The sequence below is a fragment of the Macrotis lagotis genome, chromosome 7 (assembly GCF_037893015.1).
Source record: "Macrotis lagotis isolate mMagLag1 chromosome 7, bilby.v1.9.chrom.fasta, whole genome shotgun sequence".
Lineage (NCBI taxonomy): Eukaryota > Metazoa > Chordata > Mammalia > Peramelemorphia > Peramelidae > Macrotis > Macrotis lagotis.
The window spans coordinates 70,165,248-70,193,042 of NC_133664.1; the positions used below are offsets into that span (position 1 = coordinate 70,165,248).

Below are 27,795 nucleotides of genomic sequence, written 5' to 3' on the forward strand. Positions count from 1 at the left end.
TTATATCCCAAAGGAAATAATAATCACTTAATTCTTAGCACCTGCTTTAGATGATTTTCAAATTTGGGAATTCAGTGACTGCCTTGAGTTTAGTTGAAATTTGCAAGCTTGAAATAAGCATGACTTTTGCTTTTTTGATGGTTGTTAATTTTGTTGGGTAACTATGTAGGATATAACCAATACAGTTTAAAAAATCTGAATTTGTATAGATGTTATACTGCACATATGTGAGCAAGTAATGTTGCATTAAATAAAATGAGAACCTGTAAATTGATATTTTTTAGTCCATGCTTAAATTTTGTCATTCATATTACATCAATGGTGTCTACCACAAGAATCCTCACATATTTTTCCATAGTGATTGAGTAATATCTATGCTGATTTGTGTGAAACCTGGACTTGATGATTTTCCTAAGTTAAGATGGTATTGTTTGAAAGGATATGAAAACAATACACATTTATTTTTGCTTCCAGTGGTAGCACTCTCAGTTTTTTCTTTTCCTCTTTCCTTTTCCCCTTTCCACTCAGTTTTCTTTTCTCCCTTCCACTTGTTTTAAGAAATTTGACTGTTAGTCTTTTAAGAAACTCCTTAGAAACTATTTTCTTTCCAGATTTTGTATTGAGACATAGTTACATTCATTTCAAAAGTAAATTCTCATTTACTCTTTAAGTTGAACATTTTCAAAAGATTAATTTATAGAGTAAATCAGTTCTGAACATTGAGCTTTAGAAAAAGCACTAAATATGATCTTTACTTTGGTTATCCAGGTAGGGGAGTATATATTTGTATTTTGATGTTATTATAATGTGGTAGTAGAGTTTCCCCTTTTTTTAAAAAAAAATAAAGTTAAACTGCAGTAGTTTACTGTTGAATCATATTAGAGATTATCTTGTACACATTTTAATACTATTACAATTATTTGCATATTCTATATATGAATTTTGTAGTTGGATAATGCAAATTTAAATTTTATATATTCTATAGGAATATTTTCCTCTTCTTTTCCTTTTAAGGGACTAGGAATGTATATATATATATATTATATATATATATATATATTAAATGAATTTATCCTAAAATATTTTCATAGGTTATTCAGTTATTTGACCAAATGACAAACTATAATTTTCTCATATCAGTGCATCTTTTGTACATTAGGGATAAGGTTAAAACTACCCATTTAAATCTTAGTAGGCAGCAGCTGATAAACTGCTAAATGACCTTTGACATAGGAACCCATGAATGCTCCAAGTATGATTTCACTTTCACCATGTTCTTTGAAAATCTGAATGCTTGTCAAATCAGATGTGTGTTTAGACCTTTTCACTGAATGTGCCTAGAGGGGGAGAACAAAGCTCGAGGTCAACTTGGCATAATCCCCACATTTATCTTATTCTCTTATAGGAAGGGGGTGGGGGCTGGGAGGTGAAAGTGCCAGCCAAGTGTGTAGGTAGACTCTCAGTCTTCTCTTCCAGACTTTTCCCCAACAGGAGCTGGTCCCTTGGGATTTACACTCATTAATGTATGGCCGGCTGGGTAGGGTGCTGATTGATATGCACGAATACTATTTGGTCCACACACCACTGTTATGTAACAGGCACATCAATTGCCTAATTATAAGAAGTAAACAAAATATACAGCCTGGGGCAGGAAATCTGCTTTTCCTTTTGCATTAAAGAAGGCAATGATCACACAATGCAGTATCTCTTAAGAGGTGCATTAATTATTGCTTTGATTCTACATTTTATGCTTAATGTATAAGTATGCAAAAATTTGTGCCTTTTAGTTTATTTTAAACTCTTGAATAGCATGAATAGCAGAGGATAAATCTTAGTATTTAAGTTGGTAAATTTTTATTAAATAATTTATTAGTATTGTGAAGTGCTAGGTACAAGGCTTACAATGATAATAAAACAAAAATTTATACTAATATTTTTTTTAGTTTAAGAGCTATATTCTTAGATGTTAAAAGGTTATAATTCCCAGGTCTAGCTCTCTTTAATAGTGTCAAACTTAAGGTAGTACATACATACATACATACATATATATATATATATATGTATATATATATATATGCTTGTGTGTATATGTATAAATGAATGTATGTATTTTATTAACATTTTTAAGTAGAAGCCATTGTTTCTTTACTGAACTAGGTTGAAATTAGCTATCACTATTCTGTGTTAAAAGGAGTCTGAGTGGACCTTGTGACAAAAGACCGAGTTACCTTTACAGTTTGTTCGCTGTACCTCATACACTTTGTTTCAGAAGAAAAGCGCTATTCACAGCCTTGTGTGAAAGAGACTGTGGCCTCCTTACACACAAGGCTTGTGGGAAACTTCTTTCCAATTTGTGCATTTAACTTGTTCAGGTCTATTTTGAACATTGGGCTTGGAGCCATTGTGAATGTAGCTTATTTTTTAAGTGTTTTTGCTGATTCAGCACTTAGGAATAAAATATGCAAATGCTTGTAAAAGTTCATTTTAACAAAGAGGAACAAACACTCGGGTTTTAAGTCTTATTTAAATAAAAGCATTCTATAGAAGGTTGTCTAGTCTAACTATTGCATTTTAAAAAATATAAAAGCCAAATATTTAAAAAATAATTTGATGAGGAGAGACATTTTAAAGTAGAAGGAGTAAAGAGTAAGTGATCTTGAAACAATTCTTTGTTATTCAGATTTTTAATAAGTAATTCCTATGTACCAGACTTTGTTTTAGAAGCTAGGGATAGAAAATCCCTAATAATAGCCCTCCTTCGCCTTAGAGAACTTAACTTGTATTGGTCATTCAGTATCTCTGATCAACTCTTCCAGATCATTCATGTTTCTCACACTGCTTTTTGACTTGGTCATTTATAGGCATGTTTGAAATATTCCATTTGTTTGTGTTGCTGGGTAGTGAAGAAGTCATTAGAATGGATTAAAGAAGAATTTTGTAGAGATACTTTCATTTTCATGATATATGATGTAAAAATATCAAGACTATTTGCAGATTAAAACTGAAACACAATATGCATTTGGATCAGAAGTTCCTTGCTACCGTAAGATGAACTTAGAAGGCCGCAAGCCCTGGAAATGTCCTCAGTGTCTTGGATCCTTTATCTGGTTATGCCTAAGACTTATCAAGGAGGCAGTTTGTCCTGGAAGGCCCCATGTGGGAAGGGCTGTAGGGGGTGATTTTGCTGGGAAGGTGGCCCAGAGCCAAATTGTGAATAACCTGATAACCAACACTGGAGTCTTCTTGTTTGCTGCAACAGCCACAGTTGCTGGAGGTGATGATTCCTGGAGCTTCCTGAAGAGGAGAAAGAAGCTGTCCGATCTGTGCCCTCGGAATGTTGCTTGGGCACCTTGGTAGAGGAGAAAGGCTGGAGAAGGGCATGAGTGGAAGATTGTAGGAGGGCTTCATGATTGAGATGAGGAATGCCTGAATAGGTGAGGTGTTTGCATTGGGGCAGAGGACAGACACAAGGGCTATTGTGTCAATGGATAGAACTGGGGAAAATGATGAAGAAGAGTATAAACATTCAACTGATAGAAAAATGGGACAGTTCCTGCCCCCAAGTAGATGGTCATACCCCACAGAAGACATACAGAAGCTAGCAAATCTAGGGTTTGGGGTGGGGGAGAAAATGAGTTCTGATTTATTTATATTAAATTTGATTTGGAGATCTGGGAGTCTTCTGTGGAGCTACCTGCCAAAAATAATTGATATCTGGGATCAAACAGAGCAAGTCTAATCCTACTTCCTCTATCTGATAACTGTATCTACCTCCAGTTTTTACCTCAGAACATCCTCAATCCCTTTACCCAGTCATTATATGTTGTGATCTCAAGAGTCCCTTCACCATCCTGCATATCTTCAAACCTGCCAATATTCTTCCTAGAATATGATGCCAGAGTTGTAAACTACACCAGATATGGTCTGATGAGGTTAGAGGACAGCCATGCTGTGACCTCCACAGTGCTTTTATTATTTTTTTCTTAATGTTTTGGAAAACAGCATTGACTGTTTTGGCTGTTGACTCGTGGGTAAGCTCATAGTCCATGAAAATGCCCAAATGATTTTCAGATTGCTGTACTACACCTCCCCCCCCCATTCTTGTATTTAAGAAGTTGACATTTTTGCTTTTTAAATAAAATACTACATTTATGCCTATTCAATTTTATCTTCTAGTCATGTGGGATACTGACCCTGCCATCTTTCCATTTTGTCCTTTCAGATGTAATAATGATCCAGGTAGCAGCACACTCTCCCAAGCCATTTATAAAAATGTTGAGTAGCCTAGGGCCAAGAAAATGGGCATTGAGTCATTGCTCTACTCCATTCAGAATCTATGTTCTGGAGCTTTCACCTGAGCCACATCTCCTCATCTTCTCCACAGAAATACCTTGAATGAATGAAAAAGCATTTCTAAGTGCTTACTAGTTCCAAGCATTATGCTGCATGCTAGGGTTACAAATAAAAAAGCCAAGACCTCGCATAAAAGATAATTCAGACTCGGGAATGCTGTGGCTCCAGGGTCCCTGTGGTTTATCACTATCACCAATTCTACCACATCTCTTTATCATAATCTTTCAAAGATCAGTGACCATGATCCAGTAGTCACAAGAAAAAAAAAAAAAGGAAAATAAGGTTGTACCGCAGCTGTGCACAAAGTTGCAGGGACACTTGAAACTCCATTCCTTATTTCCAGTAGGTTCTTAGAACATATAAAATATATATCAGTGAACCACTAACCTTATAGGGATTGTTGTGAGATCAGGATCAGATGAGATCTAGGAGAACTTTGAAAACTGTATGTAATGCTATTTGTGATGTCCCCTCCAACTCATGCTCACATACTTGGTCCCCCAGACCATTGCTATCATAGGTTCAGAGCACCTTCTTGGGTTAAAATCTATAGCTTATGAGACCCCACTAGTAAGAGCACTAGGACCTCTCCCCCAGGAGAGGCCCAGGTTGCAGAGGACAGCCAACGTCTTCTGTTCTCTTTGTGCAGCCCTATTCCTGGCCCATCATCTTTTCCGGGCTGGTCCTGGGGGGAGCATCGGTTCCTAGATCTTGGGGATGGGGTGGTGACTGAGAAATCATGACTCCATCTTCTGGTCCTGCTGAAATGTTAACTCTGGCTCAGAGCTAGGATTCCTTCCCCAGACAGCAGCATCCCCCTCACCCCTCTCCTCTCAGTCTTTGCTCTGAAGTCTATTGTTCAGCATGCAAGCCTAATCCTAGGCCCAGGCACCAGGCATTCTCTCTCCTCTTTGACAGTCTGACTCACCTCCAAAGCTGGACCTTGTTCAGCAGTCCTGCCACAAGGTGCTTCTCCTTGTGTTTTTCCCCTTGGAAGCTTTCCTGGGCTCAGGCCTATAGCAGGTGGTCCTATAGAGAGAGGGATGGTTGTAGTGCTTGGAGCCACCTCAGCAGTGAGAGGTGTGGAGATTGAGGGGAGTGTCCTCAATATGGTGCTTTCAGAGGAGATACAGATCACCCAGTGTGAAAGGTGCAACAGCCAAGGATTCGGGAAGCCTCAGCTGTCTCTTGGTGCCAGGGTCCTCTCCACTAGATTGTAAGGTGGGCACTTGGCACCCAGCTCCCGGGAGGAGGTCAACCCTTGATAAAGGCTGATTGGCTTGGCAGTGCTGGGTCTCTGAGACTTCAGCATGACCCATCATTGTGTCTGTGTGCAGTATTTTTGTTGGGTTGTTCTTTATGTTTATGCCCTCTTGAAGGGTAAGGAGGCGTCTAGGCTATGGATCACACTGTAATATACTATTATCAATATTATTACCCTCTTCATTTAAGAGAAATTTAGAAGAATTAGATTTTGGAAAGAAATTTTGTTCCAAACCTAGACTTAAATCCTGAGGGTTATGGTTAATAGCCTAAAAGTCATTATGGGGGGCGAGAGCAGAGGTAGAGCAGGAATCTTTAAGAGGTCATGCTGGATATCACTAGACTACCTTTAGTCAGGATAAAGGACTTCATTTCCTTCAAATTAGATTCAGGTGTGTCCTCTCCTTTGAAGCCTTTTCTAGTCTTCTCGTCTCCACTGTTAGTATTCTCTCCTTAAATTTTCATTGAACTAGACTTTTTCCATATACATGTTATATGTATATAATAGAATGTAATCCTTTCAAGGCAAGGAGATTTCTCTCTGCCTCCCTCCATGCCTCTTGAATCTATTGCAGTGCTTCACATTTACAATGTATGTGCTTTTAAATGTTAGTTTAATTGTTGAAAGAACAATACAAGATCTGTGGCAATGTCTTTTTTTTCTAATTCCTTGGTAGTCCTGAATAGTTTCTGCTTAATCAGAAATTTAAAATACCATTGATAAAGATACATGAGATAAAACATTTTAGAACTGGCATTAAACTTGACTAATTTTTTAACTTTTCCTAAACATAAAATATTTAAATATAAATTTAGAAGATATGAGGAATAGGCAATCTGTTCTTTCTCTAAAATGTCTTAAGTCTCTCAAGAAAAGGACTCATTATAGAATGGAAAATAAAATGAAATAAGTAAAAAAATAACTGATTGCATAGACTCAACTTATCCTTTATGGCTTTTGCAGTTGCTTTTCATTGTGAATTGTAACATTAAAGCATCTTCAGTTGCACAGATCATTAAAGGGCTCATTTCTATTCTTGACAGATCAATCACATTTTTATTAATTGTCAATTGTTAATTAAAAAGTTCTGTTTCATGATTGACTGCATGACTAGTCATGGCTACAAACGAAAATTTTCATGCCTTTTTTGCTTTCATGTAACCTGTGACCCATTCAGTCTTGGGGCTCTTAAAAGACTGTTTGCCCCTATCCAGAGTTTCCTTAGATAACCACAAAATATAGTTTGTCCCATGTGAACACCCAAAGTGTGACCTAAAATTCTGGAGCCCAGTACAACATGATGAACTAATGGACTGAATACTAGTCTTAGAATTGTGACAACCTAGAGTTGAATGCTGCTTCTGACTCTTACTAGCAGTGTGATCACAGTCAAGTCATAGAATTTTCCTAAGTCTTCATTTACATAACTGAAGAAGAATGTCCATGGTACTGACCTCAGAGAATTGTGGTGAAGCTCAAATAAAATTGTGTAGGTAAAGAAAAATGAACTTGCTTTTGCTAAAAAGGCTACACTTCATATTTCAAAGAGTCCTACTTTCACCCAAGGGACCCCTGTACAGTCCTGGCCTCAGACTTGAGGCTGCTAGAGAAATAACCCCCTTCCCACTGGGTCTGCATGATCTGAAAAACCTACCATTGTAATAGAGGACAAACTTCACATTTTAGATCCTGGGTCTTCTCATAGCTTCTTGTTGCTTCTCCAACTTCAGTTCTCTAGTCCAGATTTTCAAAGATTCTTATTCTTCCCTAAGTAGAATTATAATCATTCACCTTAAAGGAGGACTTGGGCCCTGAGAATGCCCATTGGACTGAGGATTTATCTACTCTCACTATAGGGAGAAACTATCAGAGGCTTACCTCCTTAGAACTTCACCAAGTTTATCAGACTTCTTTTGATGAACTTTTTTATATTCAAATGCTATGTTTCATTTTGCTGTTTTTCTTCTTTCTTGAAACAGATACAAAAATAAACTTTTCATTCCTCAATTTCAACAGAATTTAATATTCGTAAGATTCAGATGTTTACTTGTAGTATAGTCAGATACAATCCAAAGAAAATTATTTGCAGTAAAAGAATATCTTCTCTTGACTTAGAAAACAAAAAAGCAAACCTCATTTCTCTGGTATACTACAGCTTGAGGCTTTGGAACTTGAAAGGACCTCAGAAATCATCTAGCTTCAAGCATCTACTTTTTAGATAAGGAAATTGAGGTCTACAGAGATAAAATGATTGACATAGGTTCACACTAGTTAAAAAGTAGCTCTTTTTGAACCTAGGTCTTCAGTTCCAGTATTTTTTCATGGAGGAGGTTGAGGAAGGAGATAGCAACCTTTCATGGAACAGCCATCCATCCTGCAACAGGGGAGCTAGGTGGCACAGTGGATAGAGGACTATCTTTGGAGTCAGGAAGATGGGAGTTCAAATCCAGCCGCAGACATTTACTAGCTGTGTGACCTTGGGCAAGTCACTTAACTCTGATTATCTTATATCCAGGGCTAGCTCCAGGCCTACTTCATATCTGACCACTGGACCCAAATCACTCTGGAGGAGAAAATGAGACTGGTGACTTAACACAGCTCCCCTCACTCAAATTCCAGTTCATGTGCTTGTCATGACATAACCTCCTTAATGTCATGACCTTCGGGAATGAAGGACAAACATTTTTTCATCTTGCAGAGGGAAATCTACCTTTGCTAAACAGGACTACTTTATAGAATCATTTTATAGAGGCTATATAACCTTTTTCAGTTTAATGATGGTACAAAATGATATAAAGTAGAAAAAATAAATATGAACTTGTCCTGTTTTACTCTGAAGATCCAGTGGTTTTAGAGCTAAAAGTATTGCAATACATACTATAGAAATACTACTGGTAGCTTTCAGAAGGTCATATAATGTCTTATTATGTGACATTCCCATGTAAGTTTAAAATTATATTTTGGAGAAACTTGGAAATAGATGACTTCTGTGGTTCCTTTCAGCTCTAAAACTGAGATTTCGTGAACAACTCAAAGGAGACAGACAGCTGAAGTAGGACATTTTTCACAGCAAACCCTATTGGCCTCCCCATTTTATTGGGATAGAACCCTCTGCAGTCAAAAGGAGACATGCCTGTCTTCCATAGGCAGTGGACCTGGTTGGCGGCATACTCTGTCTTACCCCTCAGAAGAACAGGGACTCCCTCTTGGGCCTCCTCTGTGGGCCGTTTACTGATTTTCCTGCACAAATTTTGTCCAAGCCCACAAGTTACTCTTGGTAGTCAGAATGTCTAAAGCTAGTCTGTAGATGCCTAGAGAGTTGGAGAGAAGTTCTTGGTTTAGAGGATTTTTAAACTAGGAGAACTTCTGAAGAGAGAATAGGCTGATTTTTTTTTTTAGGCCCATTTCATATCATAGGATGGTAAAACATCTCAGACCAACGCTGCTGCTTTTTTTTTTGCAAGGCAATGGGGTTAAGTGACTTGCCCAAGGTCACACAGCTAGGTAATTATTAGGTGTCTGAAGTCGGATTTGAACCCAGGTCCTCCTGACTATAGGACCAGTGCTCTATCCACTGTGTCACCTAGCTGCCCTGACCAGGACTTCTTAATATATTTTTGAACTTGAGGTACTGTGTTCGATAACTGTATTTTAGGGTCAGTTAGGTGACACAATGAAGAGAGAGCAGGCCTGGAGTCCTGAGTTCCAATACAACCTCAGACACTTAATTAGCTATAAAACCTTGGGGAAATCACTTAATCCTGTTTGCCTCAGTTTCCTCATCTGTAAAATGAATTTGAGAAAGATTTAAAAATGTTATTCAGAGAAGGGACCTAGAGGCTTTATTAGACTTCCAGAAGGGTCTTTGACAAACAAAAGATTATCTAGGCTAACCCCCAGAGCCTGTGACTCTGGGCTGCCCACTATAGGTACCCTCAACTCTAGAGTAGAAGTAGAGTAGATCAGATCAATGCCAGTCTTATTATACATGTCTGAGATAATACAAAGATAGAATCAAAGACATGGCCAGGTGGTAGAAGGGACTCATAGAATCATAGAAGTTTAAGGATCACAAAGGATATTTGTATTTAGTATTTGCACATGGGAAAATGGACACCCAAAGAGATTGAGATGATGCTCAGGATGAGATGGCTAACCAGAGTCAGGACTAGAAAATGGATCATTATACCTTAAGTTATATTATACTCCATTACTGTTTATTTCCTCATACCATCTAGACATCAAGAATATTTGGGACTTCAAATCACAACAGGTTTTAAGAATTTTAAAAAGACCTTTTGAATTTTTAAGTGAGAATCTATATGAAACTAGGTATGAATAATTCATAGGAAATTGATACAAGTCTATAAGAAATTATCCATAGAAACTAAGTTAAAAACCAATCAAATTTAAAATTTGTACCAGTGATAAAAATTTTGATTTCATTTCTTCTCTAGTTATTAAATGTAATTTGTATTGAAAGAATGGGGGAAAGGTATAACAACAAATGTGTAGGAAAAGGGATTTTTAATAGAGGTCCACTGCAGGTAATTTATCTCTATCTTTATCCAAAGGAGAATTAATCTGTATTAATAATGTAGGAAACCAAACATCATTAATGAATGTGAGTAAAGTGTGAGTCTGTTCTGACTGTTGATTAAATAACCAACACTACTTTCCTAAACATTCTCTGGGGAAAAAATCTTGACGTCATTCTCAGTGGAGATAGTGTTTCTAGAGTCAATTTTAAGGTAGTTATCTAGTAATCCAAAGAGACAAAAAAAATCTCCAGAAAGAAGATAACAATTGAGATTTGTCACAATGAGCTTTATGGTTTAATAATACCAAAGGAGTAGCAACACATAGATTGCTAACTTACTGAGATGACTACAAAATGTTCTTTAGGTAATTTGAAATTCTAACTTTCTTATCTTGACTTGGTTTATAGAATTCATGTGTATGTGTTTTTAGTTAAACTAATTTAAATTTCCAGTTTTCAGAATTTGTTTTCAGTGGATTTGATGAATAGTGAAGATTTTTAAAAATTTAGTAGCCTTTGGTTTCACTATTTGGAGTTTCCTGATGGATGTGTTAGAGTAAGAAATGGAGAGTTCATTGCCTAGCTGAATAATTCACAAGGCACAAAAGGCGCTTTTTCTTTATTCCCAATTCCTTTCTCCCCATTATATTCACCTTCTCCCTTTTAAATAGCTCCTTTATAGCTCGAGAGTAACTGTTGTGTGAATGTGCAGGGGCCTGGGCATAGGCTTAGCCCTTGTGTCAACTGCAGTGGGGTGGGGGAAGGGGGGGAGCTTGCAGGAGAGATGAGAAGCCCACTTGAATTGGGTCTTCTTCAGGAAAAGCTTCCAAAGGAATGCCCCTTACTATCCATGGATTGTTTCTACACTGGGGCACAGAACGCTTATGGCAGGGATTTACTGTATATTATGATTGTAATAGAAAAAAGAGTGCCTTCTTGATGCATTTTCTGTAGTTGAACTGAAGGTCAACATGGGGAAAACTGTTAGCTGTAATTCATTTTCAGTAACCTTTCTAAATGACATTGGTACTAGCTTCTAAATAAAGCCTTATGTTTTTCTTAAATTAATATTTTTAAATACCTTGAAATTTGTTTTGTTTAGTTTTTAGTTAAGGATATTGTTTTAAGTATCTCTGTAGAATTAATAACTGTTCTTGGACTATCTAAGCTAGTATTATATCTGTGACAGTGGCACCAAAGATTATTTTATTGGAGATCATGATTGGCCCCTCCCCTCAATATGTCAACTTCCTCTTCTGTTTTCCTTAATCTTTTACAAACTTAATATCTATGAATTTAACCTCTTCTTGAGTTTAAATGTTATGTCATGGTAATAGATTCTAGACTTATTATTTATGTTGTGTATAAGAGGACAGCAAACTCTTATCCAGAAGTATCTAAAAGCTGAAGATTTTGTGACCTCATTTTCCCACTATAGACCCAAACCTAATTAGTCCTATACATAGTCTAACTCCAATGTCTTTCATTCTACTGAAACTGTTGTCTCATCTTAATTCAAAGTCCAGGGGCTTTTTATATCCTTAACTGCCTGTAACATTTGACTCTGTTAATCACCTTTTCTTTTCTTCCCTGCCCCAAATCCCTTGACTTCTGTGGCTCCTTCTTTTGGTTTTCCTCTGTCACTGAACACTTCTATTATAACTGAACACACCTCTTCAATTCAGCTTAGCAAGCATACGTAGCAAGCATCTGCTTGTTGAGGAAATAAAAATAAAGACAGCCCTTGCCCACAAGAAAGTAACATTCTACTTGAGGGAAACAAGGATAAATAAAAATACAAAATCCGTGCAAAGTAATTTCAGAAAAGAGAGAGAGAGAGAGAGAGAGAGAGAGAGAGAGAGAGAGAGAGAGAGAGAGAGAGAAAGAGAAAGAGAGAGAGAGGAGGCCTCTTGAAGGAGGGGGCAATTGAGCCAGGGGGAAAAAAAGGAGAGTATTCAATGCTGGGACTAACAGCTAGTAGGTCAATTTTGCTGAAAAATAAAGTATATGTGATGAGAGGGAGGAGGGAAGGCTGTGATAGGATGTAAATTCAGTCTGAAAATAGAGGTTTCAGCTTTATTTAGGAGGTCATTTAATGTGAATCCACTAAATGTGGATTCTAGCAGTTAATATTTCTGAGGTTACAGGGAGCAAAGGAGTGACTTGGAATGCCCTTTCTTGAGGAGGATCCTTTTGACAGCTTTTTGGAATATGGGCTAAATAAGAGCTTGCAATGACTTGAGGGACAGGAAAATGTAAGGGGAGAAAAACCCTCTTGCAAAATAATTAATTCCCTTTCTCTTGCTTGATGATGCCTGTTCTCCATCTCCCCTGGCTGAATCATGGACTTATTCTCTAGAGATCTGGTACTTCGTATATCTTTGACTAATTGTGATTTGGATGAATCCTTATCCCATTTTTCCCTCTTCCCTTTCATCTTTCCTACCCTCACCCTCCCCAATTTCTCATTCCCCTGGGTGTCTCAAGTTGACTTTCCCTTGTATAAGATAAAGAATACTGAATAACTACTACTTTTAATATCTTTATTGCTGAAAAACTAATATTCATTATTTTTAACATAATTGATCAATTTTTAACATAACTGACCAATTTGCCATTTCTTTGTAAACTTCATCCTCAACAAGCTTCAGAATCCTGAGATAGTATCTTTTCTACCCTTGTCACTCTCAATACCTCTGCCCTGCTTCAGTAAACTTCAGTGACTCCCTATTAACTGTAGGATCTAATATATAATTTCCTTTATAACCTGGCCCTTTGCAGCATTTCCAGTGTTCTTACACTTTACTGCTTTCCATGTATTCCAAGATCTAGTGGCATTAGTTTCCTTGTAGTCCCCGAGACTCCACACATTTTTTGACAATTGTTCCCCTATTCCTAAAATTCCCTCTTTTTCATTTCTGAGGTTTCATGGATCTTCTGGTTTCCTTTACATCTCAGTTTAAAATCCTACCTTCTGCAAAACTGGGTGACTAAGAGGATAGTGGTACCTTCCCTAGTAATAGACACGTTCAGAAGTTGGAAGAGTATTTTTTTCTTTTTTTCAGAAAAAAGATCTCTGTAGCCTAACTCGAAGGAGATGAGATAAGAGGCCGTCGATGATTCATGACTACTTTTGAGAGAGAGTTGATCTCTAGATTTGGAAGTTGACATAGTAGAGATGATAGGTGAGCCTATGAGAGCTGAGATCTCTAAGAGAGAAAAGAGCCTAGGGCTGAGCCCTGAGAGGCTTGGAAAAAGAGGGTGCTTCAGCAAAGGAGACTGGAAAGAAGCAGCGAGGAGAAGAGCCTGCAGAGATAGGTTCATGGAGCTGTGGGAGGAAGGAAGGACATGGATGGGGTTTAATAATGAAGTTCCTTGGTCAGCAGTGGGGATGTGCAGTGAAGCCCTGAGGCGGCCAGTAGAAATGTAAAGAGAACAAGAGGGACGGAGTGGTCCTGAGCCTGCCTGTGGGCAGTAGAAGAAAGAGAGAGGGGTCAGGCGGCCTGGCCTGGCTGCCTCCAACACCACTAGGAAAAAAGCTCCACAAGGAGAAAGACTACCTTGGACCAAATAAGAGAGCAAGAGTGAGAGAGAGTGACAGTTCTGGTGGGCCTCAAGGAGGTGAGATTTTAATGTGTGACTCTGTCAGAGAGAAGGAGAGGGCAGGGGGCATTTGGGGTTTGGAGGAGAGAGGTCTTTTCTCTAGACTAAATATCCCAAGTTCCATCAAATTGTGACTCTTGTGAATTTAACTTACCATTGTCTGTTGACATTAGAGGAGATTTAACTTAGAGGAAACAGAGGGTATAATGGGTGCTACACCAGAATTATAAGGAGAATTGTAAGTGGCCATTGCCTTTAATTTGGGCACTGTGGTGTTCAACAGATTCAAGTCACAGGTTTAATTCCCATGTGCATCAGCCACTCTGGATTGTTACTAGTTGCATTCCTCATTCCAACCAGTCACCTTAGAAGTGTCTTCTCTTAGTCACAAGGAAGACCAAGGAAGACTTTAAAATGGAACAGATAATGTATCACCACTACTGAGGGGGGGAAAACAACTTCAGAATACCTCCTTTGACTATCTTTGAAATACATCTTAAGGAAGGAACCCGATTAATCCGTTGTGAATCTCTTCAGGAGAGGAAATAAAATTAGGTTAGAATTTAAAATAATAAGTTAACTATAAGAAGGACTAGCAGTGAAGAAAATCAAACACCAGAGGCTTCTGTGGAAGTATTTTTAAAATCTGTATAATAGGTGTTTGCTTGTTTTTTTATAGATGAGTTAACCAGTGCTTAGAGAGAGAGAAAACTGAAATTAGGGAGGTTAGCCTGAGTCTTTTAGAACAACCAAGTTAGAAGGTCCCTTAGAAGTTATCTTATCCAGCACCTACTTGAAAAATGATTCTGTCTACAGCAACTGTGACAAATGATTTGACCTCTGCTGGTAAACCCACTGAGCAGGGCCTCACTTTTCTCTTCTCTGACCAGTTTGTTTTGGAGCATCCCTAATTGTTAGGTAGTTTTTCCTTTTAGTGAATGAAAACCTGCCTCTCTGTATTTCACTTTTTTCTTTCTTCCAGAGTAAAACAGAATGGGCCTAATCCCTTCATTAAAGACAGCATTCATAATTTCCTCTTTGTCATTTTCCAAATTAAATACTATTAATATATTCAGTCAGCCCTCTGGATCACCTTGGGTACCTCCCCAGTTTGTTCCACTTTGACAGTGTCCCTTATAAGTACATTATCTAGATCTCAATACGGTATATCAGTGATGGTCTGATAAGGAACAAGTATAGCTAGAGGATTCCTATCTTGGTTTGGGCAATCAGGCTTGTGTTGATTTACATGGGCATTTTGGACATGATCAATTTCTACACACAGATGTATGTGTATACATCAGCTTGTCTGGATGGCATTTTAAATATGGATATATGTTTATGCCCTGCATTCTGCCCACCTCCTTTTCCTCTTTTCCTTGTGTTGATTCATTTTTAAAATATACAGCACTTTGACATTCATCTCTATTAGTTCATTTTAACTTGGGTGCACTGTTCCAAGGCTCACTTGCCAGCCTAGCACTAAGATGTGTGACTGCTCAGAAGAAAGAAATGCTGAAATAGAGACATTTTTAGACCACTGTGACAGGCCCAACACTGCCCTAACCTCTTTTTTTAATAGTATTTTATTTTTCCAATACTATCATGAATATGTTAGCATTCCTTTAGACAAGATTTTGAGTTTCACCCTTTGCTCTCTCCCTCTCTTTCCTTCCCCTCTTCTAAAAAGACCAGGCTGTTTGATTTAGTTGATACATGCACTGTCATGTAAAACATTCCCATATTAGTCTCAGTTGTGGAAGAAGAAGAAACAGATCAAAAGGAAATGATACCAAGAGAAAGAATACAGTCATGTATAGGCTTCTCCCTGCTTTCAGAGTCTAACAGTTTAATCTCTTTTTTAAAGATCTCTTCACCTAATCCTTACTGCAGTCCTGTGCAATAGGGGCAGTTATAGTCCTTACAGTAGAGAAAATGAACGGGGTTAACTTTCCAAGCCAACAAGTGTCTGAGGCCAGCTCCTTCAGTGCTCTTTTGTCTGCTGCACCACCTTTATCCCCAATCAGCACAGCCTTAGAGTGGCAGGAGATTCAGATGTTAAATGACCTCTCTACTACTAAGAAGGGGCAGAGGCAAAATTTGAATCGAGGTCTTCCTAACTTCAAGTCTAGTGCTCCATCCAATGTATCAATTTCCTCTTTCCCCAAAAATTCTTGACAAGGTATCTTTATAATTCTACTTCCTTGGAAATCATACTTCAGATAACTTTTGCAATTAGGGACAGAAAAAGAACTTAGAAAGAGTTAAAGAAGTCCATTAAATTTTATTTCATAGAAGAGGTGAATAGGAAATAAGTCAATATATTAGGAGCATAGGGATAATATATTTAAAAAATGCAACTGGGTCTAGGGTCTAGTGTCTAGGGTCCTTTAGGAAGGTGATAATCATACTTCAATAGTTCCTAAGAACTTTATTGTATTATAGAACATTGTTTTTAAGTAAATGATCAGAATGATTCCCATTAAAGACAATGGAAGTAATCATTTTAGATTTTTCTAAAATAACCAGAAAAAAGTATTGGTACTTTAGAAATGATTTTTCATTCATCTGGAAATTTTTCTTATAGAACTCTATTCTTTTATTGTGACTGAAAATGAGATGTTGCAGTACTTTTATTCTGACTGAACAGATTATATAATGAGACTTTAGGGAGTTCAAGTTCAAGTTTGTGTCTTATTTTTTTCCTGGTAATCAGTGTTTTCAAGCTTCTCAATAGAAAAAAATGGGCATCAGTGAGTTTATGTCACTAGAAATTTTGAATTTTGTTTTGAATAGTTCATAACTGGAGCTCTGGTGGGTCCATTGAAAGTGTATATAAAAATTGATCTTTAAACAAACTTCCTCTTTGTATGTTTGTATGATTGTTTTTGTGTTCTGATGTAAAAAGATCTGCAGGATCTTAAGGAGTGAAGTAGAATTAACTATTTTCAGAAACTTCTTTTTAAATAGAAACTCACTTATACCACTAGTCATATTACTTTTGAAATTTTAGTCAAGCTTTATCAAAGTATATATACTCATAACTTTTTCTTTTGATATCTTTGGATATTTAGATTTCATGAGCATTAGCTAGACAGTTTAGTAGTGTCTCAGTTATGCAATGATTACAAGAACAAACAGATTTTTAAAATGCCATATACATCTTCCTCAAGGGTCTTTCTTGGGTCTTTCTTTGACTGTTTCTGAGAATTTTCTTTTTATTGCTGCTTTGTTCTCTCCCTTTTGAAAAATAGTACCTTACTAATTTTTTGAATCATGGTTGTCTCTTTGTTTTCTCATTTTTTTAAAATGATGGTATTGAAGCAAATAGATGGCTACAGACTTGGCTGTTATGTTTGGAATTATTGTTATGTAAAGGGTCACACATTTGAAATTATCTCCTGCCAAGTTGATTATTGTGTGAGGCTCTGTTCAAAATGCTAAAGCTAAACTTTGGCACATTCACTATTGAGACTTCCTAAAACCTTCTCAGTTCAATGATTTAGGACCAAGATATAAATCCCATCTTGAGATTTATACATGAAATAAAAAAAATTATATATATGTACACACACACACATATATGCCTTCTTATCTTTTTGGTACCAAATAAGGTGGCTTTTTCCCTATATTCGTGGTGGTGGTGGTGGTGGTGGTGGTGTGTGTGTGTGTGTGACAGAGAGAGAGAGAGAGAGAGAGAGAGAGAGAATGAAAGAATGAATTCCAGCATAGGGAGAGGGGAGTCCTCATTAATTTGTTTTAATCTTTTTACAACCAGAAATTCATCTTTACTTTTGAATTGCATATGGTTAGTAGATAAATTAATTTATGTCAACTGTTTTGAGGACAAAAACCACTATATTAAAGTGGAAATTTATTTTACAAAACTTCAGATATATTGAATATGACTGACTTAATTTTTAAAAGAAATTTGTTTATTACATTTTATTTTTATATGACCTGCATTTCCCAATCTAGATAATGTAAAATTTCTCCTTTTCTTCCAGGTAGCCATTCCTTATAACAAAGAAAGAAAAAATAAAAAAATTAACAAAATTACCCAACCCATTGAAAAAGTCTGGTATTTGTCAATGTTTCAAACCATAGTATGCCTCCTCTGCAAAGAATGGGAAGAAATGTCTTCTTTCTCTTCTTTGAGGCTAATATTGTTCCTTATAATTTACTGAACTCAGTTTTGGTGATTTTTTTTGTTGTTCTTAAATAGCTATGTTATCTATATTGTTTTCTTGATTACACTAATTTCACTTTGCATCAGTTCTTGTGTCTCCATTGTTGTATTGATATTTTTTCCCCAGCACAATAATATGGTATACGTTATATTTACTTACATCAGTGTGTTGAGTCATTACCAAATAAATGGGCATCTCCTGTTTTCCTGTTCTTCACAAACACAAAAAATGCTACAGTCAATTATATGAAGCCTTTGTTTTTATCATTTACTTCCTTAGAACTCTATGTGTAGCAGTGAAATCTCTGAAGTAAAGGTTGAGACTATAAACTTTGTAGGGAAGTGACTTAATTCATTACGAAATGGATAGGATATTTTTTCTATTTTGAAATATTGAGCAGTGTGTGTTGCTAAATTATCAAAGTTATTCACAAAAGAATGAATGAATGAATGAATGAATGTATCCTGATAACTGATAAATAAATGATCACACATGACTTTATTGAAATGAATGAATTATTGATGTATCCATACAGAGTAAGAACTTAATAAATGATTTTATTCATTCCTTTTCCATATTAACAGGAATTTAATATTTAGACAAATTTTTTACAATTCTTGATATGTTTTAGATTTTTATCACATTCTTCCATCTTTCTTAAAGTATAAAGAGCATAATTTTAAACTTTGTTGATGAATCAGATTGTCATTTATTAATCTCAAATATTGTGCTGGGGCAAATAATACAGTCAGTGTGGGAGGACGGGGAAGGGTCATTCATGCCTGTAGAGTTTAAACCAGAACAACTTGTCATACACTGTGCTAAATGTGGGGATACAAAAAAGAGCAGAAACAGTCCCTGTCCTCTAAGAGCTCACATTGTAAATGGTGAGACAGTCATGCATATCATTAGGTCACACTGACCTAGGCAACTTGCTTAGCCTCTCTACTTCAACTTCTTCATCTTTCAAATGAGAGAGCTCAGTTTCTAAGGCATCTCCGATCTTTCCTGGCTCCAAATCAGTGATTCTTATATAATGTCAGTTGATAAAGCAAGATGGCCAAGTATGGAGGGATTGTGTGTGTGAGTCTGGAGTGAAGAAGAAAGAAACTCTCCCAAAGCAAAGTATACCTTTGTAAGCATTTGGTGCATAAATAATGAAATCAGTTTTGACTGTATGGACTTTTTTTTTAACTTTCTGGTTCTCAGATATTTTTGTCAATCTAAGTTACTAGATAAATTGGTGTTAATTTATTTTGAACATGTGAGCCATCTACATCAGAAGCATAGTGAAAGAATAAATCCATATTCTTAAGATATCTTGAACAAACAATGTGACAAAAGTATCTACAAATTACTCTGATTAGTCATGGGAATAAAATATACATCTAATTTGTTTGAATTTATTTGAATAAAACATAAATAATAGTAAATAAGTTTTAACAAAATAAAGATTAGGAATTGTAAATCACCTTTCTATCAAATATAGCATCAAATATAGGGAATCTTATCCTTAATACTCCCCAGGAAACCAGCTCAATGCATTGAATGATTTTGGAGTCAGATGACCCAGGTTCATAGGTGATCTTGGGCAGCTACTTAGCCACTTGGGCCATTAGTGTCCTCATCTGTTCACCTAGAAAATGAACATGTCTAATTATCTGGCTTCTAAAGACCCTTCCATTTCACTATAGCAATGATTCTAAGATTCTAAGGCTAAAATCTAAAAAGATTAAAGCCAAAGTATTATTTTTTCCAAATTAAGGATTATTTAGAAAGCATTCAAATAATAATCATAATTTTTAAAGCTAAAAATTGTCATAAGTCCTCGAAATCAACCAGGTATTTATATGACTATGATTATATGCTATGAAAGCTTATTTTATATTGCTATAATTAGGACTGATAAACTCATTTTCAGTATTTCTCATTCTGTCCAGGTATATTATTTACAAAAATGATTGTTAGCAAGTATGGAAAAGAGGTGCTGGTATAAAATGTATGGTTGCTGTGAGTAGTGGGCATCCAAATCACTGTTGTTCCTCCTACTTATCTAGTTCTGACCCTGAAAAGTATTTTTCTTCAATTCTGACTGGGGTATTCTGATCTCTTTCCTATATTCATAATCAGGAATTCAAGTCACTGGAGAAAAAGTACTTTATACAGATCTAATTATCAAGAATACCAACTATGGGAGATTCTGTTGAAAAACACACATTTTAATTGGCAAAAGCTACTGTTAATATCTTGATCTCTTGCAAATGTCATTTAGTCTCCAAGATACTTAGAGTTAAAAGTTAGCCTTAATAATAACAAGGTGTAGAAGAGGGAGCCAAAACTTTGAAATAAAAATTGTATAATTGTCTCATATTTGGGGGGGTTTAGAGTTAGATAAATGAATTATAAATAAATATAACTTGCCACAAATTCATATTTTCAATGTAGAATTGTGATTCATTTTGTGCCTGTGAACATTTCTTAGAATTCTTAACTTGCTAATACTATTAATATAAGAAAAGGGTTGAGTCAAATTTGGTCATGTTAACTTTTAGGATTTAGTTACTTAATTTCATTCATTCTCTAAGGAAGAGAAATAGTTCCTATAAACAAGTTATCAGTCATATGGCAAAGAAAATAATTTGTACAGGCAGTAAAGATGAAAATTTAATTGATACTACACTTGTAACTTTTTTTAATTCTTGAAATTATCTAACTTTTTTCCTTGTCCAACAGTTTGTCAGTGTTTGTGTGATATCATGAGATGACTGGACCCTTGGTGCAGATTGCAACCCATCCAAGCATTCTCCTCCTTTGTGATTCTTGTTCATGTGCCCCTCTATGTGGATCCTAGTACAACTTTTCAGGTTGTCTGCTTTATTACTAGTCAACTTCCTTTTTCAGGTTAAATATTTCTTGTATAATATCCTTTATTCCACTTCTTACACATAGATGATCCTTGAAAATGGACTCTTCCCCCCCCAACCCCAATTTTTCATTCCTTCTTTTGCCTCTGGATTCTCTAGATATTGTGGTGTCCTAATATTAGCCTCCAGGAAGCATTCTTGGAGGGTTTCATCCTAATTCCATATGTGCGAAGCCTTTGGAGGTTAATACATAATACTTTATATAAAGTTTAATAAATACTAATTGACTGACTGACTGAAGGTAAGAAATCTTTCTACTGTGTGACTTGTTTCAGGATATGAAAGAACATTGGAAGCTAGGTCTGGAGTTCTGTGTATCTTAGATCATACTATATTGATATTTGTCATCTCTGTGATGTTGGGTAAAACCTCTTAGAATCCAGGATGGGGGAGGGGATAATGTTGTCATAAAGGGGAATGCTTCCTTAAAGAATTCAGGTTCATTGTTCATTCTGCATTTTCTAATTGTTTGGGGATTTGCCTGCAAGAGACCGTTAAATCATTCAATTTAAGAATTCAGTGTCAGAATTACAAACCCACTAAATAATATTTTATAAATTAGTTTGAGTATGCTAATGAATTGTTACCAGTCTTTCACCTAAAAGCAGTATGAAATAGTCATCCTGAAGCCTTGGCAAAATATAAATAAATTGCATTATGATTTACTTAACATCTGGGCAGCTCAGGTTCATCTTTGATTTAACCCAAGAATGCTCTTGCCACAGTGCTATACAAAGGGAGACCTTCCACAGACATACCAAAAGGGGAATACTACAGATAATTTATTAGTCTCAAGTGATCTTTATTCTTAATGATTCAAACATGATTTTAAAAGAAGTCATTCTTTTTTTGCACATAAGCTTTTGAATTGTTTTTCCTTCACATCCAGAATAAATTTCAATATAGTGAATTATTTCATATATAAATAACTCAGGGATATTCAGCAGAATTTTAAAAATAGCTTTTATTATATTTATTTCAAGTGAAATATTCTTTCCATTGTACAAATATATTAAATGCCAACAATTTTCAAGATAAATGGGATAAAGAATATAAAGTGGCATAGTTTTGCTGTCAAGGAGTTAACAGTCAGGGATAAGAAAAACATTAGTATAAAGCACAGTAGAATGTAATTTCAAGGGGGGGAGTTCTAGATTAAACTGTTTTGAGGAGGGAGGGATATTACTTTTAGTCTCAGAAATCTGGGAGCCTTCATGTAAGAGGTGGTGCCTGAGAGGGCTCCAAGGAAAAAAGGATTTTCTCAGGCCTAGATGTGGTGGAGAGTGCATTCCAGACATGGGTGATGATTGCCCTCTTGCCACTGTGAGGGCTTTGGAAGAAATGAGGATCTGAATAAGTGAGGTTTCTGGGGTCCGAATCAGCGTTTCAAGTAGTAAAAGCTCATAAATTATATCAATCAAATGCTGATAGTGTTTTATTATAACTGCTTAGCACATCTTTGCTCCCTGTTTATTTTTCACTTGAACATTCATTTTATCAACAGGTGGTCACCATGAATTTTTTAAAGTGTTTGCACAATCTAAATATCTATTGCAATTATGCAATAACTCTACCCTCTTCTCCTTTGTAATGACTTTCTACCTAATCTCTCTGGCTTCCCCTCCTCTAAGTCATCTTCCAAATTGCTACCAAATTAATTTTCCTAAAGAAATCATTTTAATTATGTTATTTCTTTGCTCCAAAACCTTTAGTGACCTCCCTGTTGCCTACAGAAATAAATCCCAAACTTTAACTCCAGTATTCATGGCTCTCTACAATTTGTTCCAATCTAATATTTTGCATTACCTCTTTCATGGCCTCAATATGTAAACTTTGTACTAGCTAAACTTATTACCCTCATTTGCCACTCCCCACCTCAAGGAAGCTCAGTGTTTTCCCCTTCCCATGTCTCTTTCACTTTTTCTCATTTTTCTAAATCCAATGCAATATTCAAGGCCTAATTCATTCAATTGCAACATCTTCTATGAAACCTTTGTCAGGTGTAGTTAGAAATAATTCCTCTCATCATTCTTTTGACATTTATTATTTACTACTTTGCATTGTTAGTTAACTTTATGTAGGATCTCAACAAATAATTTGGTGCTAGTGAAGGATGGGATGGCATATATTTTTCTTCCAAATTTAATATTTTTCCATTAATAAGCATTTATTTTTCCCCAACCCATTTCCTTACCCTTACTGAATATTTTTTAAAAAGACAACCCTCTTAACAAATGTACAAAGTCTCGATTGCCCAAGTCCAATAATGTATAGCTCATTCTTAGATTATCACTTTTCTCTAGGCATCGTGCTTCATCCTTGTTTTTCATTGCATTGGTCAGAGTTCTAAAGTTTTTCAAAGTTGTTTTTCTTAATATTCCAGTGTATGATTTGTGCCCTTAGTTCTGCTCATTTTGCTCTGCATCTCTTCATAGAACTCTTTCTAGGTTCTTCTGTTAATGTCCATTTTTTATGACAATAATACTCCATTACATTCATGTATTATAATTTGCTCAGTCTTTTCTCAGTTGAGGGGTATTGCCTTAGTTTCCAGGTTTGTTTGGCTTGGATTTTTTTGCTGCTGTGAAAAGGGCATCAAGAAATACTTTTATACATATTGATTCTTTTCTTCTTTCTTTGATCTCTCTGATACATATGGCTAAGGAAGATTAGTACCTTTGATGTGAGAGCTGCTTTCCACCTTTGATGACCTCCTGAACCACCTAGCTCTCACCTGTGACTCCTGGAAGCTGGATCAGGCCTCATAATGTAACCTTTTATATATGTCATGTAAATATATGGAGTTTATTTGGGTTTACAATATGAGATGATATTGATCTATAGCTTAAGTTTTATAAATAAAAAATATCAGGTAGTTTCTGTGCCTCTGTGGATAAGATCCAAGGGATAGTTTTGTGACAGCTACATTCTTTCTTCTTGGGGGCTTCTTAATTTATTAATCTTAGCCATTCTGGAAGGTTAAGGGGAAACATGAGCAATTAATTAGTGGTGGTATTAGTACAACTGATTATTTTTGACAAGTACTTTTACAGTTCTAATCACTGCTTCTTTTCGCAATATCTATAAAGTTCTATATAAATCAATCCAATATCTTTGCAAACATACCTGTTTCTCTTTTAATTTAAATAAGACCATCCCTCTAAAACCCAATATCACTAAAATTGTAATGGTGCAAATAACACAGAAAAAGTTTGGTCCATTTTGATATGCAGAATCCTGTGCCAGAAGTGCTTTAAGAACCTGTTTATTAGCAGTTGCACTCTCTCTTTTTTTTCCCTTTGCAGGAATTATTAGCTTAAGGGAAAATTCCTACTATAATTATGGCCATATTACAATTTTGATCTTAAGATAAAGAATCATTTTTGGAATTTTATGCTAAATAGAAACTACTTCTATCCTCCACTAAAATATTTGTTGCAATGCTGGGTTAAATGCTTAAAAAAAGAACCACAACAACAACAACAACAATAACAACAACAACAAAAACCCAACCACCATTGTAATTGTCACTCTTTGGGATAGTAAAATGTCTTCAGTTAATTGGAAAGCTTTAGTTATACTCATTATAACTATCTTTTCAAATATAAATGACAAATTATATTGCTTTGCATCTAGATAGAATGTAAGTAAGCTTCTAAAATATGCCATGCCTCTGTGATTAAAATTTTTCAATAATAAATAAAAGCTTTTATTTTTAAATGCTAAAATCTTTGATTCAGTTTCTTTAATAAATGGCAGTCATGAACAAAGTAGATAAATTGTCTTGTGGGAGGGCAGGAGAGAGTCAAAGGGAGTTTTTAAGCTCTTTTGCGTATTCAGTAGAGATGTGTTCAGTCATTTTTTTTATTATCTGTGAACTATGACTTTTATAACTTAAAACTAATTTAGTGGTTATTCTAGAAAAATAACTTGTAAATTTTGATTTGAAGATGATTAACCACTGACCAACTTTTATCCTTAGAACTTAATAAAATCCCACTTTGACCTTTCTTTTTGGAATTCCTATTTCTATACATTCATCTGATATTCTTTTTTTTCTGGGAGTTCATGTTACATGATTGAGTGATGGTCATCCTTGTTGTAGTGAGCATGTAAGAAAAGTTTGTTGCCCTGATAATACTAAAATTGTTAGAATCTTCAATTCAAAAAAAAAAACCTGGTTAAATGGAAATATCAGAAAATGTAACACAACTTCTAGATGGCACTCTTATCTCTTATCACCAGGTCTGAGGGCAATAGCCTTTTCTTCAGGAAAGTTTGATCATTAATGTATTTCTTGAACTTAGTCTGTAAGCATTGCAAATGAAATATTAAATTGTATTGAATGACCAGTTGAAAAGAAACACTTCAAATTCTGTAAAGAAGGAGTTAACTGAATTCAGTAAGTATGTATGAAACATGTGTCCCTGGTATTCAACTAAGAAGTAGAGATTTAAAGATAAAGCAAAGGGTCCGGACCTTCAGGGAGTTGACAAAATCCAAGGGGAAATGGACTTATGAACACATAAGTAAATGCAAAGGAATTTCAGGGAGAAGAAACACTCATCTCTGGGAGAATCATTGAGCCTTGAGAGGAACTCAAGAAGCCACCAGACAGGCAGAGAAAACAACAGTCTTGCTCCCCGACTCCATCTGTCCTCTTCTAACACTCCAGACTTGGTTAAGTTAGTGGCTTTCCCTGGTGGCCAGGACTGACCTGCTTGAGATTCCTCAAGGAAGAGAGAGCCCTGGACAGGGTACTTACTGACACTATCAACAAGGAAGTCAGTCTTCTCTAACCTTGGGGTTGTTCTTGTGCAAAGTGAAGCACTTGCTGTAAATGATTTTCCTTATTATGAGGCTGCCTCCCATCTAAATTCTTTTTCTGGCAACATGTAGTCATAAGCAGAATGGTGTACTTGAAATATTATGGGCTCAGAAGCCAACAAATGGGCAGCATTGGACAGTAGAAAGAATTCTGAACTTGGGGTCCCATATTTTTGAGTTCAAAATCTGCCTCTGCTTCTTGCCACCCATGGAACCTTGAGCAAGTCATTTATCTTTCTGAGTCTTAGGGTCCTCATCTCTAAAATGAGAAGACTCGACTCTGGTGATTACTTCAGATCCCTTCCAGCATAACTTCAGATCCCTTTGCATAAATCTGTGATTCTCATCTTGCCTCTGTCTGCCTGGAGAATTTAAACCAACCTTAATTTCATCATCTGTAAAATTAAAGGGTTTGATGGCATGATTTCTAGGGTTCATTTCAGGTCATAGAATCTAAGTTACATTCTACTAGTGTTGATGTGATTGGTTATATTTCTTATTTTAAATTTGTATTCCTTGATATTTGGAGCTCTTTCAGATCATAAATTTGTTGGCAGTAAGAACTGTGTCTTCACTCATATTTGTATTTTCTCATTGCAAAATGTTTTCAGTGTTCCTATTTCTGGTCATAAATTTTCAATGAAAGTTGTTTATTTACTCTTAGACAGTCTTGTTTCATTAGAAGTTCCAGATGAGAAAAATGGATTCTTTATTTGTGAATGATCTCTGATTTTCTCTCATCTGTTGTCATCTAATCTTGCTGGGCCAGGCAAGGAGGAATTGGGTCTGGGTATGGAGATTTAAGTATAATTGAATGTCTCATTTTTTTTACAAGTTTAAATAATTTTGTAATCTGTGCTTCTGCTCTGCTCTATTAGCAATCACACTGGTTCTGCATATGAATAGAGAGCTTCTTTGGTTCATACTTGGGACCAACTTTGTCAGTCCATAGGAAGACACCCATAATACATGGAGTGCGATTGGCCCACTGACATCAAGATTGATCTCATTTTTATTCAATTTCATGGAACATACTGAGGATGGGAAATGACCAGGTACATAGCTCCTGTGCTTCCAAGTGAGCTCCTGTCCTAGAGGCAAGCCAACCTGTCAGGGCACCACCTGCAGCAGGGAGGGGTCACTTGTGGAGAGGAGCAGGGACAACTGTGGAAGTACTCTGTTTACCCATCTTACTCAGAAGTTACGGGTAGATAGTACAAGGCACAGTGAATAATGACCTGAGAGTTAGGACCAAAAATAAGGATAATATATCCTCTATTTTTAGTGTTGAAAATTCATCATGAGAGTTTTTGTTTGTTCTTGGTTATATGTTTGTGGCAACCATCATTAGTTAACAAGAATATAACAATTCAAAAAGTTGGTAATCTGAGGGCAGGGATATCTTTAAAAAATGCTGTAGATTCTCTGTGACATTTAGTCCCACATTATAGGTTATTTATGTTTGATTATATTTTTGCATGCTTCTAACTACAATGTGTTTAATTCATAAGTGCCAATTAATATGCCAACTTTGTTTTATATAACTGTTGGTTGCAGGGTACTGCAGAGAAAAGTTTTGTCAGTGATTTTTTTAAGCTCTATTCTCAGAAAATAGGTACCAAAGTTTTGGGTTTTTTTATGCATTTTTTTTTATTTTCAATTTATATCTTCTGACTTTTAAACCTAGAAGGAAGAAAAACTAGTAAGAAGATACCTTGCTTTCAGTTTCCATTAGTACTGATTCTTCTCTCATGAACATTTGGTGGGTTTGGGAACACCTTAATAAAGTCTGGGTAATTCAGTTTTCAGTTTAAATTCTCAACTGGCAATTGGCCGAAAGGACACGTGTCTGAAGACTTGAGCATCCAAATGCCATTTTTGTGATTGGCTACTATCTGCTTGACATAGGCGGGCCCTATCAAGAAAGTCTAAAGGAATGACTAGTCATCGAAGAGAAGTCAAAGGGTAAGAAAATTTCATTTTAACTATATTTATGTAAAATCACCATAATTTTATTTTCTCACATTTCCAAATAGGAATATAACTGATTTATCTTAACTTTTGATTATTTAAATGACTTAAATATAAATAATA

At 35.9% G+C, this 27,795-nt stretch overlaps 1 protein-coding gene across 11 annotated transcripts in view; it reads left to right on the forward strand.

The window, feature by feature from the left end:
- Window positions 1-27,795, forward strand: part of ZEB1 (zinc finger E-box binding homeobox 1) — a 192,440-nt gene that overhangs the window by 20,462 nt on the left and 144,183 nt on the right. For 3 of the 11 annotated variants that reach the window (XM_074193099.1, XM_074193100.1, XM_074193101.1), the window contains exon 1: window positions 1,028-27,666. The exons of 3 other annotated variants lie outside the window; for them this stretch is intronic. The gene's annotated coding sequence lies outside the window, so the exon portion shown is untranslated. Of the gene's footprint in view, window positions 1-1,027; window positions 27,667-27,795 lie in introns of those variants that run through there. 5 more of the 11 variants (XM_074193097.1, XM_074193096.1, XR_012469986.1 and 2 more) reach the window with 5 other exon arrangements.